The sequence below is a fragment of the Ascaphus truei genome, chromosome 3, assembly GCF_040206685.1.
Source record: "Ascaphus truei isolate aAscTru1 chromosome 3, aAscTru1.hap1, whole genome shotgun sequence".
Lineage (NCBI taxonomy): Eukaryota > Metazoa > Chordata > Amphibia > Anura > Ascaphidae > Ascaphus > Ascaphus truei.
The window spans coordinates 196,016,518-196,035,328 of record NC_134485.1 but is presented as its reverse complement, the minus strand read 5'-3'; positions in this window follow the sequence as shown (position 1 = coordinate 196,035,328).

Sequence of the window (18,811 nt, the reverse complement as noted above, 5' to 3'; positions counted from 1 at the left end):
TGTGGCATTCGCTGAAGGATCATATAAGAAAGGTTGTGAAACCGTCCAACAAGGAGGAATTAGTAAAAGGAATAAATGTCTCTGGAGAAACATACTGACTACAAAAATGCAACAACTACATTAAAATATTAGCAGCGTTTTGCCTGTTCTTTTAGAGCGTAATGGGAATGCCACATGTAGTAAGGTAGTACAGGTAAGTATGATACTGACCTGTTTAAATGTTAGCCTTATACTGTATTAAAGGTAATTGAACGTTAACCATTTTATGTCTGTGCTTACTCTCCCCTTTGTATATATTATATACAGTATGTACAGTATTTGTATTTGACATGTGTGTACTACCTATTATTTCTAAAAATTGTGTATTTAATCTTTGTTCTTCTATTTTTGCTTTGTTTGCTTTTTACTTTGTCCCTGCACTATACTGTATTTATCAACAAACAACCATAAGCAATATAAACACGCTACTAACTTTTGACAATTAATTCTAACTAACTGTGAGGAATCGCCATCCTGGTGGCCGTAGACTGTCTCCTCACCTTAAAGACCCTCCCGCGCCGGACATCCAGGACGCGCAATATTATGGCCAGTTACATGCGTGCGCGGATCTTGCGCGGTCTAACTCTCCGCCCGCGGGTTCTGACTTCGCCCCCCTGTTCCGGCACGCGATGGGTGCGCTCGTCCAGCCTCCCCGCTGACACGCGTTCTAAGCTCCGCCCCGCTCTGATTATGGACATTCTTGTCCTGTGACCTTGCCTTGCCGTGCCTGTTAACCTCTTGTTGCCTGACCCTGCTTCTCTATTTGGACTCCGCACCTCTCCTCTAATGATCCGGCTACGAACGACCATTCTCCAGTCTCCAGTCCTGACCTTGGCTAAGTACTCCAACGATCTGATACTCCCCTATCTGAACCTGGCTACGTACCCGACGACCCGCTACTCTGCAATCCTGAACTTGGCTACGCACCCCGACGATCCGCAACTCTCCACTCCTGATCTGGCAAGTACCATCAACTATTCTCACATCTCTAATGGCTTGCGCGACCAATCTACATCCTAGGTGCACCCGCATGGCTGTGGGTTGGCGTTAAACAATTCCCTATCTCAGCACCACGGTTGCGCTTTGTTTGTGGTGAGATACGCGTTACACTAACTCAGATATAGTGATTTATTTGTTTAGTTCACCTATTATATATAATAACTAAGATTCACATTGATTCACTCTTTGTTTGTCAACATATGTTAGGTTAAGTTTGCATGTTGGGTTTGCTGGGCTTTTGCCGGGTCTTTTTTTATTATTTCTAGTGAAAGTACATTATAAGAGAGAAAAATATTAACATACAAATTAATCACTACATAATAGTGGAACATTTATATATAAAGTCAATATTGTGTACTACATGTGATAATTGTTTAATCTTTTGTATTAGCACAAACGTTTCAACTTTTTGAATGACTATATATTTATTGTATACTATATATTGATCATTGTTTTTAATTCCCCTTTGTTTAGTTGTCAATCTTTCTCTTTGTGACATGCAGTATTTACATGGTTAATTGATCCCGTTTGCTTAACAATATTTTTCAAATATTTGATTATACATCTGTGCTTCTGCAAGTACATGTGCCAATAAATTTTTTCAGTAACTTACTCTACAGCCATCGGATGTTTTTTTTCGACTGTGAACTGCCAAATTCTCTTTCTTCTATCTTACTTTGATTGTAACCTCTTCTACATAGAGACCTTTCTCCTATTGTTGATAATGTATTTTTATCTCATAGACAAAAATGGTCCCACATAGTGCATATATCTTGTACAGGTGCATGAATAAAAGAGCACACATATTGCACTCACAAATTGCAGTAACACAGGTGTGCATATAATTGAATACAGCTTCAAAAGCTCCACGTTAGTACAATTACTTAACATCTCAAGCCATCTGTGCCCCAGTGCCGCTGAATTCTGCCTGTCCCGACTCCTCATGTTATACATGATGCGTTTCATGGATATATACAGCCGCTGCATCAGGGATTTCCTACGTCACTGCAAGAGGTCTCGCTTATAAAAGAAGCCCGATCAAGGGCTCATTGTAACTCTTACAATTATAAAGGAAGCTTTACAGTATTTTAAATAAAACTCTTTATGAAATGCAAAAGAACACTCCAATGTGTAAAACCAAATCACAAAATACACATGTTCTTGTAACTGTTTAAATATATAGACAATACATCCTCAATTTAAATTACTTACAAATTACATCATGTGGGAACCCAACATGGCTCATTATCGATATGTGAAGAGACTCCAGGATAGTCTGCACCGTGCCTATCAGTTAGTCGAAAGAGCTACCGCAAGACTGAACGCCAATAACAAAAGGAGGAATGACCACAAAGTACGATATTGAGAGCTCCAGCTGGGAGATGCAGTTCTCCTACGCAACTTAGGGATTCCCGGCAAGCACAAGCTAGCTGATCGCTGGAGAGAGGGACCTTTCCAAGTAGAGTCCCAAATGCCGGGCCTCCCTGTCTATCGCATACGTGACGTGAATGGCAAGGTAAAGGTCTGGCACCAAAATCACTTGTTACCTATCCCACATCTGGGAGAGAGAGATCCAGAAACAATCACAGTAGTAAGCGATAGTGAGTCTACCGAGAATTTGTGAAGGTAATAAAGTATTATAAGAAACTATTCGTCCATTTTGTATGCATTCCGCCATATTGAATCTGCTTTAACTGCAAGGCTTGGAAATAACGCAGTATGTTTTTATATAAGCTAATAAGTCTCTCTCTCTCTCTCTCTCTCTCTCTCTGAGGTGAATCGAAACTCAACCAGGAGCCTTTTTCTGCTGACTCTCGGTTTCCTGTGAATTCAGCTGGTTTACAGAGAGACGAAACTAAAGTCTATGATTAACAGAGAGACGAAACTAAAGTCTATGATTTACAGAGAAACGAAACTAAAGTCTATGATTTACAGAGAAACGAAACTGAAACGTATTGTCTGCCTATATATTCTGTAATACATATACTCGGCACGTCAGTCTGAGCTGCGGAGCCTGAGGGAACTGATACATGACTCTGTGTGTGTCATTTATTGGGATCCGGGGTGCACCCAGGCCTGTGTTATACTAATTTGGCAATCCACATCTGAGCAGAGACCCTGACTTGAGAAGGGAACCTCAACAGTTGGCGTAGCCGGCAGGATCCTTGTGAAGGGACACCGGAGCAATCCTGGACCCGTCTCTATCCACGGACGACCGTCCCCTGACCGGACTGATTGAGGCCTGATCAACCTCTAAGGACAAGGTAAGATATATTCAGAATATATTTTTACCGAACTCCTGTCAGTCTGTTCAGGTTGGCGATCTCTTGGTTGACGGTAACAGTATTGTTAATCTATACAAGACCATAGAGTCCGGTGGTTCCCGCCAAGGATTTATATAGTTTGTAAGGTCTTGAGACTGCCAGATGTGTGGTTTATGTTCATATGTCATAAGGGTTACGGAATAACTATAAAATAAGGGGAAGAGTCTAGGATATATATTGATAGATAATAGGAGGATCGTCCATACAGGTGACGGTCCGGGGACTGCCTGCGCGCCTCCCCGTCTAGGTCGATTTATCACTGAGACTCAAGAATCCCGAGTGTGTAAGGATATAAATTGATAGATAATAGGAGGATTGTCCATACAGGTGACGGTCCGGGGACTGCCTGCGCGCCTCCCCGTCTAGGTCGATTTATCGCTGAAGCTCAATAGTCCAGGTACCGCCGGTAATTGGCGCACGTGTCCGAGGTTGTTTTTAAAATAGACAATGTTCTCGCAGTTTTTAAAGAAGGATTTGCCTTCTGGTGCCCGGGATTCCGTAACTCTTGTGACAGAGCGGGAGGGAAAGAAGTATACCAAGAAATGTAAATTGTTGTTCAAACTGTTAGATTTACCCCCTACGGGAAGATTGCAACCGAAGTTGTTAAGAACGAATATGCAAATGTGTAAGGGGAAACTGAAAGATGAAGGCATGTGGGAAAATGCAGAGAAATTTCTGAGTGTTGCTATAGATCTTCAGAAAGAGGGTTATGAAGAAATAGAGTGTGGAGAGAGAAATAAGAAATGTTATTGTTATGTGAGACCAGAAAATGTGACCCCTGGTTCAGTAGTGGCAGAAAAAGACCAAATGTTACAGGGAAATCCACCCCCATACCCGCAGACGACCGGTAGACCCTCTCCCTCAGCCCCTGTACCGGTCCCTTATTGGGTATGTTCTGGTTGCCAGTGTCAAAATCCCAAAACATGGGAAAATTGTTATTATTGTGGGGCCGCCCGACCGTCCATGTCCCCCGATATTAAAACTGGTGAGGCTCTTGTGTGCCCCTTAGTCACGCCCACTGGCCAGTATTATAATCCCAAAGCCAAACCAGCCGACCCTGTTAAAATGTATCCCAGTATACCGCAAGATTGTCTGGTTCAGATGGATAATGGGGCTCCTGCTGAGGAAGATGCAACCTCCGCCGGGACCCCAGCTTATCAGGCACCACCATATTCTGACTCTTTTGTTACCTATGATGAACCCGAATCACTGTTTGATCGTATATTTAGCGGCCCAACCCGTCAAATTATTGTAAAAGTGATGCAGGCAGACATTACTAGCCTGTCGGTTGGCGCGATAGTTAATCCAGCAAATGGGAGGCTCCAACATAATGGGGGCCTTGCTAAATTAATTTGTGAGAAAGGGGGTGAGGCCATACAGCGTGACTCTAATACCTATATTCAGAAACATGGAGAGGTATCAGTGGGGGGTATAGCTGCCACCGGGCCCGGAGATTTACCCTGTAATTTAATCATCCATGCAGCAGGGCCAGTGTATAGGGACTATGCTCCAGAAAGAGCCAAACAGCTCCTCCAAGCCGTTGTCCGGACATCCCTAATCTATGCTTCCAGCCTCAATAGTGCGGCCATGCCCAGACGCACTATAGCGTTCCCTCCCATTTCTGGTGGTCTTTTCGGGTATCCCATAAAAGAATGTGTCAAACATATAGTCCAAGCAGTACTCAGTACGATCAGAGAATCACCCCTCAATCTTGAAAGTATTCTGCTTGTTGCCAATGACTCTGTCAGGCCACTGCTTTTTCAAGCCGCCTGTGCTACCTCAGACACGGTCCGCTCTTTTCCTATTGTAAAAGCAGAACACGGAAATGCTCCTCCCGTCCCCCAACCGTGGAGTGAAGACGTTCCGGAAGGAGCAGTTAGGTACATCAAATTCACGCCCCAACAAAGCTCCACCCTCTTACAGCAACTCCCCGATCCGGAAGACAAGCCCATGCCCTTTTATAGAATGTTACGTCAGATTCAGCAGAACTACTCCGCAACATGGGCTGATTTAAAATCTCTCACCATGTTAAAAGCGGGAGACTCATTTTGGCCCCTTGTTGAGAAATCCCTCAATGATGCTAGGATAGTTGACGTCACAGACTATAAATCTGGAGAAGACTTCCTAGAACAAATACAACTATGGGCCCAGGATAGACTCACAGAGCAGACTCAATCACTAAAGGATGCCACCCAAGAAGCTACTGAATCAGTTGAGAAATATCATACTAGACTACTCCAAATGTTTAGAGATATGGGATTCTCCACCAGCAATAAATTACAAGCCAATCTGCTAGCAGCAGCATTTATGGATGGACTTACTCCCAAGCTACGGGCTGCGGTCCAAGAAGGGTGTCCCTGGATGACCTCATTAGGGTACACAGAAGCCCTCACAATAGCCAAAGCTTTTCAGAAGAAACAGTCCTCCGTGAAGAAGACGGCGGTAGCTATCCCTGAAGAAAAGGAGGATGATCGAATTGGTGTTTTGTATACCGCCTCATCTCAAGTACCAATGCGGCCACCACGCCAATTACACTGGCGACACACTTTATTCGAGCTTGGCTAGTCCCACGAATTCGGGTATACCCGGGTGTATTGAGGTTTGTGACTGTTTTCTGCCCGAGTACATTGAGTTATTTTCCAAGCAGGGATTGAAGCATTTTATTCCCGCTGGCTGCAATACTGCACAGTATATATATATAAACTGCATTACAATTCATGAATTTATGCCATCTGGTAGACACGCGAAGCATTGCAGCCTATTAAATCCTAATCATTATCATTTAACAGATCAGCTGCCCATCAGCCAGGCATGAACCCAGGCTGGGAAGGCAAATGCAACGGGGCTTGTCAGAGGTTAGGAGTGGCGCATTCCAGGTATCTGCCAGGTACATACCGGGTATTTGCTCGAATAAAGTGTGTCGGTGCAGTATACCCACCAGCCCCTCAGTACCAGGAGTATCAAGGGAACCAAGGGTACCAGGAGTACCAGGATAATTATACAGCAACACCTCCGTACCAGGGAAACCAGGGATATCAGAATGGTCGTGCAGCAGATCAACAAAGGCCTAGAGGACCATGCTACCACTGTGGCCGTATCGGACATATCAAGAGGAACTGTAGAGATTATTTGAGAGGAATCCCACCCGTACAACCATTACAGGCCCAGCAGCCACCTTCCTGGCGTAGTCAGCCACCTTCCAACTGGCCACAGCCCCAACAGCCGTTACAGCCCCAGCAAGCACAGATCCAACAAAGACTGCCGTCTCCAAGACCATATCCTCATGATACTTACCCTCCTCCACAAGATCCACCACCACAATGAAGCCAGGGCCAACCCGTCTCCACCATGGCTGCTATATCCAAACACACCTACCCTAATGGTTCAGCTGTCACTCTACAAGTTGCTGGTGAACCAGTATCTTTTATGGTGGACACGGGAGCGGCCAGGTCCGTCATATCAGCCAAAGATCTACCCAGAGGAATAGACCTCTCCCCTGACTTTATGACTTGTATTGGAATCACAGGACAATCAGTCGAAACTCCTCTCACTGTACCAGTCCATGTAGGACCTTTCCCAGAAGTTATGTCCCGATTTTTAGTCTCTGGATCCTGTCCTGTTAATTTATTGGGAGCAGATTTACTATCCCACATGAGAGCCACCCTGCAATATGACGACTCAGGATTACGGGTACAATTGCATGATCCCAACTGCCCAGAAGAACAAGAAGCATCATGTTGTCTCCACGCTCTCCCAATACTTCTCCAGCAGATATTAACCATGAACCCTCCATCTCCTGTCCCACAATGGGTGAAAGACAAGGTATCTACCAGTGTGTGGTCCCAAGGCCCGGATGATATTGGTCGTCTGCCAGTCCCTCCTGTAAGGGTGGAACTTAAGCCTAACGTTATACCTCCAAGAGTACCACAATACCCACTGAAGTCTATAACAGAACAGAGTCTTCAACAGCAAATTGCGATGCTTGAAGAAAAAGGAGCCCTGATAAGATGTTCTTCACCGTGTAACACGCCTCTGTTTCCAGTCCAAAAGAAAACAGCAAAAGGAGAACCAGCGAAGTTCAGACTGGTTCAAGATCTCAGGGCAATCAATGCCGCCACCATTCTGGAAACTACAGTTGTGCCTAACCCACATACTCTTCTTAGCCAAATCCCGCCTAACTGTGAGGCCTATACGGTCCTGGATTTGGCAAATGCCTTTTTCTCCGTGCCTCTTCACCCAGACTCTCAGTATCTCTTCGCCTTCACCTTCAGAGGAACTCAACGTACCTGGACTGTCATGCCACAAGGTGCCCAGAATAGCCCTAACCAGTTCACACAGGCCATGAAGTTCTGCCTAGAACCCTGGGTACAAGCCCATCCGGAAATCACGTTACTTCAATATGTGGATGATCTTCTTATATGTGCCCCTTCTGTTCCAGTGTGTGAACAGGCCTCAGTGTCCCTACTGGTCCATCTCGCATCTATCAACTCAAAGGTCTCGGAAGCCAAAGTACAGTGGTGTAGCCCAAAAGTTGTTTTTCTTGGTCACTGTGTATCTAAAGGCGAAAAACATCTCACTCCCGACCGTATCGAGACAGTCGCTGGATTAAAAATGCCCACAACTGTGCGCGGTCTACAACAGGTCTTGGGACTCATCACCTTTTGCCGCCAATGGATTCCTAATGCATCACAATATATGCAACCTCTGTATGAAGCTGTGAAAAATACAGAGCTACTCCACGATGCAGCCCACAGAACAGAATTACAAGACTCCTTTCAAACGCTAAAAGACCTAGTTACGCGCGCCCCTGCATTGGGCATCCCGGACTATGACCAGTCTTTCACTCTGTTCGTGGATGAAAATGATGGATTTGCCGCCGGTGTCCTCGCACAACTACACGGTAACCGAATGAGACCTCTGGCTTACTACTCTGCTAAATTGGACTCAGTATCACAAGGGCACCCATCCTGCTTCAGAGCAGTACAAGCAACATTCGAAATTTTCAACAGGGCAGCGGACATTGTTCTGGGTCACCCTCTTGTTATCCAAGCACCGCATGACATCCATGCTATCCTGAACCTGTCTAGGCCGAAATACCTAACCATGCAACGTTTACTGAGGCTACAGTCTGCACTGCTGATACCGGACAATGTCACTCTGAAGAAATGTACAGTACTCAACCCTGCAACTCTGATTCCGGTGGAAGGGGGTATCCATGAGTCTGAAGACCATGACTGTATAATAGAACTACAGCGGCAAGGTACCCCATCCCGGGCTCAACAGACGCCTTTCGAAAACCCTGATCTATCCTTCTTTACTGATGGTTCCAGATTTGCTGATGAACATGGACGTTTCCATACCGGATACGCCGTCACCACAGTCGACCAAGTGATCCAAGCAGAAGCTCTCCCCAGCCATATATCGGCACAAGAAGCGGAGATAATTGCTGTCGAAAGAGCCTGTAACCTCGCAGAAGGTCAAAAGGTCAACATTTACACAGACAGTGCCTATGCTTTTGGAGTCACTCATGATTTTGAAACCATCTGGGCTAATCGTGGATTTATCACAGCAAATGGAACGCCGGTCAAGCACGCAGATGCCATAAGAAGACTATTGGACTCTCTACAACTACCCAAGGAAGTGGCGGTAGTCAAAATCAAAGCACATGGAAAGGTGAATACACCTGAGACACAGGGAAATTTCCTTGCGGACCAAGCAGCCAAGCAAGCTGCCCTTCAAGAAGATAAGACTCGAAACAATCCACCGTCATCAGTGTTGCAGGAAGCCACAGTTGTTGCACCAGTAATTACAAGAAGTGCCAAGAAGAATTCTCCCATGGATGATATAGATCCTTACCAAGAACAGATGAAGAAGGAACAAGGAACAGTACCCAAAGAAGAAAAAGAGAGCTGGGAGAAGACAGGGGCAGCACAAGAAAAACAAACTGGACTATGGAAAATTAAAGACCAGATTTGCGTGCCCCGACACATGTACCATGCAATCGCCACCTGGGCACATGGACCTACTCACAGAGGACATAACCAAGCATTAGCAGTAATAAACAAGTTGTACTTTGCACCTGGTATAAGAAGGATTTTGGTGGAACTGAATAAAGCTTGTGTCATCTGTCAAACCTGCAATCCAGGAAAAACTGAACCTACACCTCCAAAACATCTTGTGAAGCCAGACTTTCCCTTTCAGAGAATATAAATTGATCATATCCAGATGCCGAAGTCAGGACGATATGAGTATGCACTTGTGGTAGTGGATATGTTCTCAGGATGGCCCGAAGTCTACCCAGTACCCAATATGACAGCGAAAATCACTACTAAGAAGCTAATCACTGAACTTTGTTGCAGATTTGGATTCCCTCAAGTAATAGAGAGCGACCAAGGACCAGCCTTCACTGCCAATATCTTCAAGGAAATATTGGAGGCCCTGGGCATGAAACAAGCCCTCCATACCCCATATCACCCCCAAAGTAGCGGGAAGGTTGAACGGATGAATCAGACCCTTAAAACAGCTCTACTAAAAATGACCCAAGAGAGTCAGCTCCCCTGGCCCGACCTTCTACCTATAGTTTTGTTCCATGTTAGGACCACCCCACAGGTTAGATCTGGGTTGTCTCCCTTCGAAGTATTATTTGGAAGTGCAGTCAGAATTAAGGATAATAAAGGGAATGTAAATCTCACTGAAATGCATGATAGACAGGTATATTATGTTATCAAATTAAGTGAAGAGTTATCTAATCTCCATTCTGCAGTGTCACTTTCTCTTCCAGATTCCAGCACAAATGACACAACCCATGAAATAAAGCCAGGTGATTGGGTGTATGTAAAGAAGCACGTGAGAAAACACGCACTGGATCCCAGATACACAGGCCCTCATCTGGTAACTCTAGTCACACCCACCTCAGTCAAGATTCAAGGAAAAATTACCTGGATCCACGCATCTCATTGCAAGAGAACAGCGACACCTCTTTCGAAGGAAAAATGATTCTATATATCCTTTGTTTGTTAGGTTTGGGGGAGGCACAGGAGATTGCTATCACCCAACATGAAGGGGCAGTCACGTTTTGGTATAACTCATCCAACACTCATGTAGCTACCTTCTCCTTCGATTACTGTAATATTGTCAGCTGTTCCTCAACCAATTGGCAGTGTAATATGTACCGAGACACTCCGAACTCTAGAGCCATATATATATGTGTTACAGACAGTTATTGGGGACAGGAATGTGATTACTGGGGAGCAGTGGGATGGAACACGGGAATAGATTGGGGATACCAACCACAGAATGGCCTAGCACGAAAAGACAGAAATGGCAAGTCTCTAATCAGTCGAATGATCTTGCGAAAAACTGGTACATGTCTAGTCAGTGGTAAGACGGGTGAAATAATGAAACTCACATTAACCATAGAAAACCCTAGCCCTGGGGACGCTGGTGTATATGTTCTAGGAAATTGGATGAAAGGGGGTATAAGAGGAGCTTACGGGAAGTTCAGAATTCAGGATATGTATAACTCTAAAGATTGGCAGGTGTCACAAAAATCCCCCAAGATAGAGAAAAACCCCATGGCCCCCCGGATTCAGACATTTCAAGGTATGATAGCCACAGCAGGTCCCTCTTTCCAAGACACAATGGCCATAGGAACAGGTTTTTCAGACACCAACCTTTGGTTGGAATGGATAAAATACACTACTCAAAAATATAACAAAAGTAACTGCTATGTTTGTGCTGCAGCTAGGCCCCATCTCGGCACAGTGCCTTTAAATATACCCATCAATGCAGAAGAATGTTTCATTAGTCTATATACCAATACAAGTACCAATCACTCCCAGTGTGAAGATTGGAAACAAAAATATCCACTCACAACAGAAACCCCAAAACCAGGGGAAGGAATCACTGTATACAAGGGAAACTATACCTGCTATGAGTCTCTACAGGGCAACAGGTTTTTAGGTAATTTCTCCCAAGGATATTGTGACAATTTCTCTAAAATATCCAGTATTAGGTTACAGAATCAGGTCCAATCGTTAGGAGATATATACTGGATATGTGGGGATCTAAAATTAAGAACCAGACTTGAAGGTAACTGGACAGGTCAGTGTGCACTGACCAAAATTATAATGCCAATGCATATAATCCCTGTTGGTACAGAAAAATCTAAGGTATTATCATCACCAATTAAAGTCAGTAAGCGAGAAGCCCCTGCAGGAAGTTTAGACCCACATGTATATATAGATGCCATCGGGGTACCGAGAGGAGTTCCTGATGAGTTTAAGGCCAGAGATCAGGTAAAGGCTGGGTTTGAGTCATTCTTTATGCCCCTAGTCACGGTTAATAAAAATGTAGATTGGATCAACTATATCTATTATAATCAACAAAGGTTTGTGAATTACACCCGTGATGCGCTACAAGGCCTAGCTGACCAACTTGGACCCACTTCCACTATGACGTTCCAAAATAGAATGGCTTTAGATATGATATTAGCAGAAAAAAGGGGGGTTTGCCATATGATTGGAGATGCGTGCTGTACATATATTCCCGGGAACACAGGCCCGGACGGTAAGGTTACCACAGCTATTAATAAACTGAAAGATTTGTCTGATGAACTTAAAAGAAATTCTGGTATAACAGACCCATGGGACAAGTATTTCTCGTGGCTGTCTGGCTGGCGACAATGGTTGACACAACTGGCAATATTTCTCCTGGTTATACTTTTTGTTCTGGCAGTAGTGGTCTTCTGTGTTATCCCGTGCTGTAAGGGTCTCTGTAAGAAGGCCGGATCTGAGGTTATACCCACAATGGTAATGTACAACAAAGACAATATTGATCTGGAAGATATACCACTGCAGAAATCACCCAAGATGTTCAATTACAGTACAACCAACCTCGAATAAGGGGTGACCACTCTAGAATCCCAGACCCTAGTGTGTTTGTTTGAGGTCAGGAACCCTCTTGTGTATACTGTAGGTCTTCGAGTTTAGCGAGCCAGAAGTTGTCGGGGATGGGACAAGCCCATGAACAGCCGACCAACACCCTCAGGTAGGGACTCTAGCACGAGAAACAGAAATTAGGGACAGACCCCTTCCTATACAAAATGTCCTTTTAGTGTCTAGGGGGGAATGTGAAGGTAATAAAGTATTATAAGAAACTATTCGTCCATTTTGTATGCATTCCGCCATATTGAATCTGCTTTAACTGCAAGGCTTGGAAATAACGCAGTATGTTTTTATATAAGCTAATAAGTCTCTCTCTCTCTCTCTCTCTCTCTCTCTCTCTGAGGTGAATCGAAACTCAACCAGGAGCCTTTTTCTGCTGACTCTCGGTTTCCTGTGAATTCAGCTGGTTTACAGAGAGACGAAACTAAAGTCTATGATTAACAGAGAGACGAAACTAAAGTCTATGATTTACAGAGAAACGAAACTAAAGTCTATGATTTACAGAGAAACGAAACTGAAACGTATTGTCTGCCTATATATTCTGTAATACATATACTCGGCACGTCAGTCTGAGCTGCGGAGCCTGAGGGAACTGATACATGACTCTGTGTGTGTCATTTATTGGGATCCGGGGTGCACCCAGGCCTGTGTTATACTAATTTTGCAATCCACATCTGAGCAGAGACCCTGACTTGAGAAGGGAACCTCAACAAATTCAGGGTCCCCAGATGAAACGATTCAAGATCCTTTGGTGGGAACATCCAACAGAGATTGGTGGGCACTTCCCAAAGGAGCAACGGGTAATGGGCCTGTGATTCCGACACCATCATCAGGAAATTCCCCAAGTAGCCAACCATTAGACCCTAACAGTCCGAGTTTTGTGCCCATGAAAGACAATGTTCAGCCATAAAGAGACCTTTCCACACTAGTTTACCCTCTGATAGAGAGTCCAGGCCCCAAGCCTACGATGATTTCTCCCAAAATGAAGAAATGGAGAATGAGACTCGCAGGAGCCAGCGAGTGAGATGCCCTCCCACTAGAGTGGCTTACGATTCACTAGGGGCACCCCACTATGAGTTTCAGCAGCAAGCTAAAGCCAAGCTAGCCTCAGTGATCAATATGTTTGGTTTGATGTACAATCTTGTTGAAAGAGATCGTAAGTTGAACCCTGAAACCTGCATTTTTATTATATAAAGTTGTATGCCTGTTTTGGTTCAAGCGGGGTCGTTGATGTTTTCACCAAGGGGAGGATGTAGCCTTGTAGCCTCTGGTCTCCCCGCACAACCGGTTTCCCGCCCCCCGCTTACTCTCAGTGTAACACAGGGTAAAATAGAGTGCCTGTGGTTTTCGCCCCAGGGCGCCGCCATGTTAGGTGTGCGCGCACACGAGCGCATAGTTGGCCCTGCGCAGAAGCGGCAAAGGCCGGGAAGAGCTCTGGAAGGTTGCGCATGAGCGGGGCAAGGTCGCGGCGGCCATTAGAATCGCGCAGGCGCAATGCCCTATGCGCACGTGGTCGCAATGTTAATCAGGCAGCTCCAGGACTACAACTCCCATGATGCTCAGGGAGAAAGCTGCCTGGTGACATACGAGAGCCAATAGGATGGCTAGATTGCTTCTGGAGGAAGCCTGCTGGGAGAGGAATTGCCAGTGAAGACCAGGAGCCTGAAGCTGTAGGTTGGTCCACGGAGCAGTGCTCCAGGGACTAGGCCAGAGGTCAATCCCCTAGGGCCCAGCTAGTTCCCTGAGTTACTGTATATGTGTTCTGAGTGCTTGCTATAGGGAAGGCCTTTATGTAGGGACCCTTTCATATAGCATTAGAGAGGTGTATGCTGCAGGACAATGCCTGAGGGTGGTGCAGCCTGAATTCTGAAACAGACGCTGATTCCTTAAAGATACAGTCAGTCAAGGATCATCCGGCTGGAGATCCCTCCCCTGGGGAGACAGACAAGGGATTCATCTCTGCCAGAGCAGCACATTGCGGCATGGGATCACTGTGCGGTGTTGCTGATTCACCAAGTATTCTCCTGGTTAGGACCATAACCAGGGAGGTAGTATATTAAAGTGCACCAATGGGCCCCAACACAGGGAAGCGCTGTCCCTTACATACACACTAACTTCATAGCTGGTGGACACTGAGAGGTGAAGTGCCCTGGCACATTCGTACACTAAGGACAGAGGGTGATGCAATGATGGACACTTGGGCTGACACTTGGGATGTTATGCAATGTTATGCAATGTTATGTGATCCTGTGCTATTGTTATGCCAAGGATAGTATGCTGATTGGTAAATACTGTTTCATACAGACGTGTGTGTATTTACTGTATGGTTGTCTGGTGGGGGCACACTCCCACCACGTTGGGATCCCTCATCAGTGGAGGCACTGCACCGAGTGTAAGTACACCCCAGGCTCCCAGTGGCGGAGGCTCAGGCCTCTGGTTAGCCTCACAGGTGACAGCAGTACCAGTAGTTACAGTATCCTAGGGGTACACCCGCTGCATACAGATGCAGCGCTAAGGCCGGTCACGCAGCTGCAGAGAATGTGCTGGTGTTCAGTGTGCAAAGCCTTGACAGTCTGTGGCGCTCCGCATAACAGTCGGAAATGGCCCATTGGGATTAACGCAGCAGGGTTCCCAGCGTCTTAATGGGACTCGCGCTGTGTAAATCCTACCAGGCTACACCTGTCTCTAAGAGATGTACAGTCAGAGTGAGACTGAATCAGGCGATTGCGCGGCTTTTATTTTATTTACCGGGGTCTGTAACTCGGGATGCAGGGGTCCCCGAGGCTGAAATTAATGAGGTTCAGTTCATGAGACACCCTGCTTCAATACTGTGTTATTAAAAATTAAATAAAAGCAGCTTCATTACCTTAGCAGCTAGCCACTAAGGCAATGAAGTTGTTAAGCCACAGTACCTGGTTTATTGGGGGTAGAGGGGGTGGGTGAAGGGGGTAGTTGCCCCACTGTGGATGGTTAGGCCTACCGGGAAGGTTGCGGGAGGGGTTAACCCATTCATTGCCTTAGTAGTATTAACCACTATGGTAATGAAAGGGTTAACCCCTACCACTTCCCACCAGAGAGGCGTACCCACCCCGGGGAGCTACCCCTATCAAACACCCATCTACCAAAATAAATATTAAAATTCAAACATCAATACACTCATTGATTGCTAGTGTAGTTACCTATGCCCTTAATGAGAGAAAACACTGGAAATGAATGGGCACCCTACTACCCACCCCCTCTACCCCCAATAACCCCCCACCCCTCTCAACATATGCAGTACAGTAATGGGCAATATCCCTATATCCACATCTGGATAATAGCGCATTTGTCCATTAAAAATAGAACATTACCAAAACATTACCCAACCAGCATATAGTAAATAAAAGTTGTACTTATCCCTTCCAGGATGAAGGTTGCCCTTGAATGCCTCATATTCAATGGGCACCGATAGTAAAATTACAAAAAAGTAACTACTGACCTGTAATCAACCCCTTAATCACCTTGGTTATTAACTGCTATGGTAATTAAGGGGTTAACCCTACTCCATATATATATATATATATATATATATATATATATATATATATTTAGCTCTATCTTGCCTAACACAAGCCTGGAGTAGGTGATATAAAAGTGGTATTTTTGGCACTAGGAACTGTAGGTTCCGATAAATATTATAACTTGATTACTGGTATAAAAATTAGAGCATTTGCGATATTTAGTCATTTGGGGGCTGGTCCCAATATTTTTAACAGTTGGGCTAAAAAAATGCGTTCTTTTTTTTTCGATACAACATTTATGACTTGCACTTTCAAAATAATAAATACATTTTACTATACTGTACTGCCAAATGTTTTGCATATTGGTGTTTGATGACTCTTCTAGGCCATAGTGCTCTAAGAAACAAAGTTAATTATGATTCTCGCTTTTCTGTAAGACTACTGTATCTCTTTCAGGGAAAAAAAAGCTTTTTAAATGGGGTCACTTTTTTAAATCCTCCAATGTTTATTTAAAAGTTTCGTAATAAAGGATACATTAAAATTAGAATTATTTTTACAGTTTAAATGACTACTTCAGTATTAGGTGATACCTTTTTTTATTTGAACTAACAATTGAGAATATAAAACAAGCTTTAGAAAGTTTTCTCTCTTCCTCAAACCCAGCAATTTTGAAGTACTAACTTACTCTGCAACTGGACTAACACTGCAATTTCTATGTACTGTAATTCAATTATTTTTTACCAAAGTGTAAGCTTTTCTATTTTATAATTACTGTAGATAGCTAGTTTGTTTGCACAACAAGTCCATTTGAGTGTATGTGTGTGTGTGTGTGTGTGTGCGTGTGCGTGTGCGTGCGTGCGTGTGTGTGCGTGTGTGTGTGTGTGTGTGTAAATGTCAAATCTAGAAATAAAAGCCAGGTGTGAATGACTAGTTTCCTGAACCCCTTAACCAGTGTCTGGACGTCCCCGCTTCACAATATCTAAAGCAGCAATCCCGCCTGGGATCTTACCTGATCCTCAGTCCCTCAATGTCCAGATACCTTCATTCCCGCAATGTTATACATTGGAGGGGATGTGTTCCCTACTTGTCTTCTGGGTTAGGGGGGTTTCGATGTCTTCCATGTGAAGCTTGAGTCAGATCTGGAAGAATGCAGTATAGGTTATTTCGGTGTAGTATGGGGCAGTTAAGATATCCAGATCCAGAGTGTGAGAGAGTGTGGGTGAGAGAGAGAGTGTGGGTGAGAGAGAGAGAGAGTGTGGGTGAGAGAGAGAGAGAGAGTGTGGGAGAGTGTGGGAGGGAGAGTGTGGGAGAGAGAGTGTGGGAGAGAGAGATAGAGAGAGTGAGAGAGAGTGGGGGGACACAGAGGGGGGGAGACACAGAGGGGAGAGACACAGAGGGGAGAGACACAGAGGGGAGAGAGACAGAGGGGAGAGAGGGTGGGTGACACACACAGACACACACACACACACAGAGGGTGGGTGATACACAGAGAGAGAGAGGGGTGGGTGACTGACTGGGTGGGTGACTGACTGACTGGGTGACTGACTGGGTGACTGAGTGACTGCCTGGGTGGGTGACTGACCTGGTGGATGACTGACTGACTGGGTGGGTGACTGACTGACTGACTGACTGACTGGGTGGGTGACTGACTGGGTGGGTGACTGACTGGGTGGGTGACTGACTGACTGACTGGGTGACTGACTGACTGACTGACTGGGTGACTGACTGACTGGGTGGGTGACTGACTGACTGGGTGGGTGACTGACTGGATGTGTGACTGACTGACTGGGTGTGTGGTTGTCTGACTGACTGGGTGGGTGACTGACTGAGTGGGTGACTGACTGGGTGGGTGACTGACTGACTGGGTGGGTGACTGACTGGGTGGATGACTGACTGACTGGGTGGGTGACTGACTGACTGACTGGGTGGGTGGGTGACTGACTGGGTGGGTGACTGACTGGGTGGGTGACTGACTGGGTGGGTGACTGACTGACTGACTGGGTGACTGACTGACTGAGTGGGTGACTGACTGGATGTGTGACTGACTGACTGGGTGGGTGGGTGACTGACTGGGTGGGTGACTGACTGACTGGGTGGGTGACTGACTGGGTGGGTGACTGACTGACTGGGTGGGTGACTAACTGACTGGGTGGGTGTCTGACTGACTGACTGACTGACTGGGTGGGTGACTGACTGACTGACTGGGTGGGTGACTGACTGACTGACTGGGTGGGTGACTGACTGGGTGGGTGACTGACTGACCAGGTTGGTGACTGACTGGGTGGGTGACTGACTGACCAGGTGGGTAACTGACTGGGTGGGTGACTGACTGACTGGGTGGTTGACTGACCGGGTGGGTGACTGACTGGGTGGGTGACTGTCTGACTGGGTGGGTGACTGTCTGACTGGGTGGGTGACAGACTGACTGGGTGGGTGACAGACTGACTGGGTGGGTGACTGACTGACTGGGTGGGTGACTGACTGACTGACTGGGTGGGTGACTGACTGGGTGGGTGACTGACTGGGTGGGTGACTGACTGGGTGGGTGACTGGGTGACTGACTGGGTGGGTGACTGACTGACTGACTGGGTGACTGACTGACTGGGTGGGTGACTGACTGACTGGGTGGGTGACTGACTGGGTGGGTGACTGACTGGGTGGGTAGGTGACTGACTTACTGGGTGGGTAGGTGACTGACTGACTGGGTGGGTAGGTGACTTACTACTTGTGGTCTCTCTCTCTCCCCACTCCCACACACACACACACTCTCTCCCCCCTGAGTTTGAGCGGTGTTTTAAATGTTGGTGGGCTAATGACATCACTCACCCCTTATCTCCGGAGCAGATCTCTTCAGCTGATGCCTCTCCTGGGGGCTCCGGAGGAACACAGGCACCACACCCTCCCTTCACGGAGGCCATCTTGATCCCGACTCTTCCTGCGGCTGTTGGTCGCGTTTGTGGAGGGGGACGAGGTTATCCCCCTCCACACACAGTGGAGTAGGGGG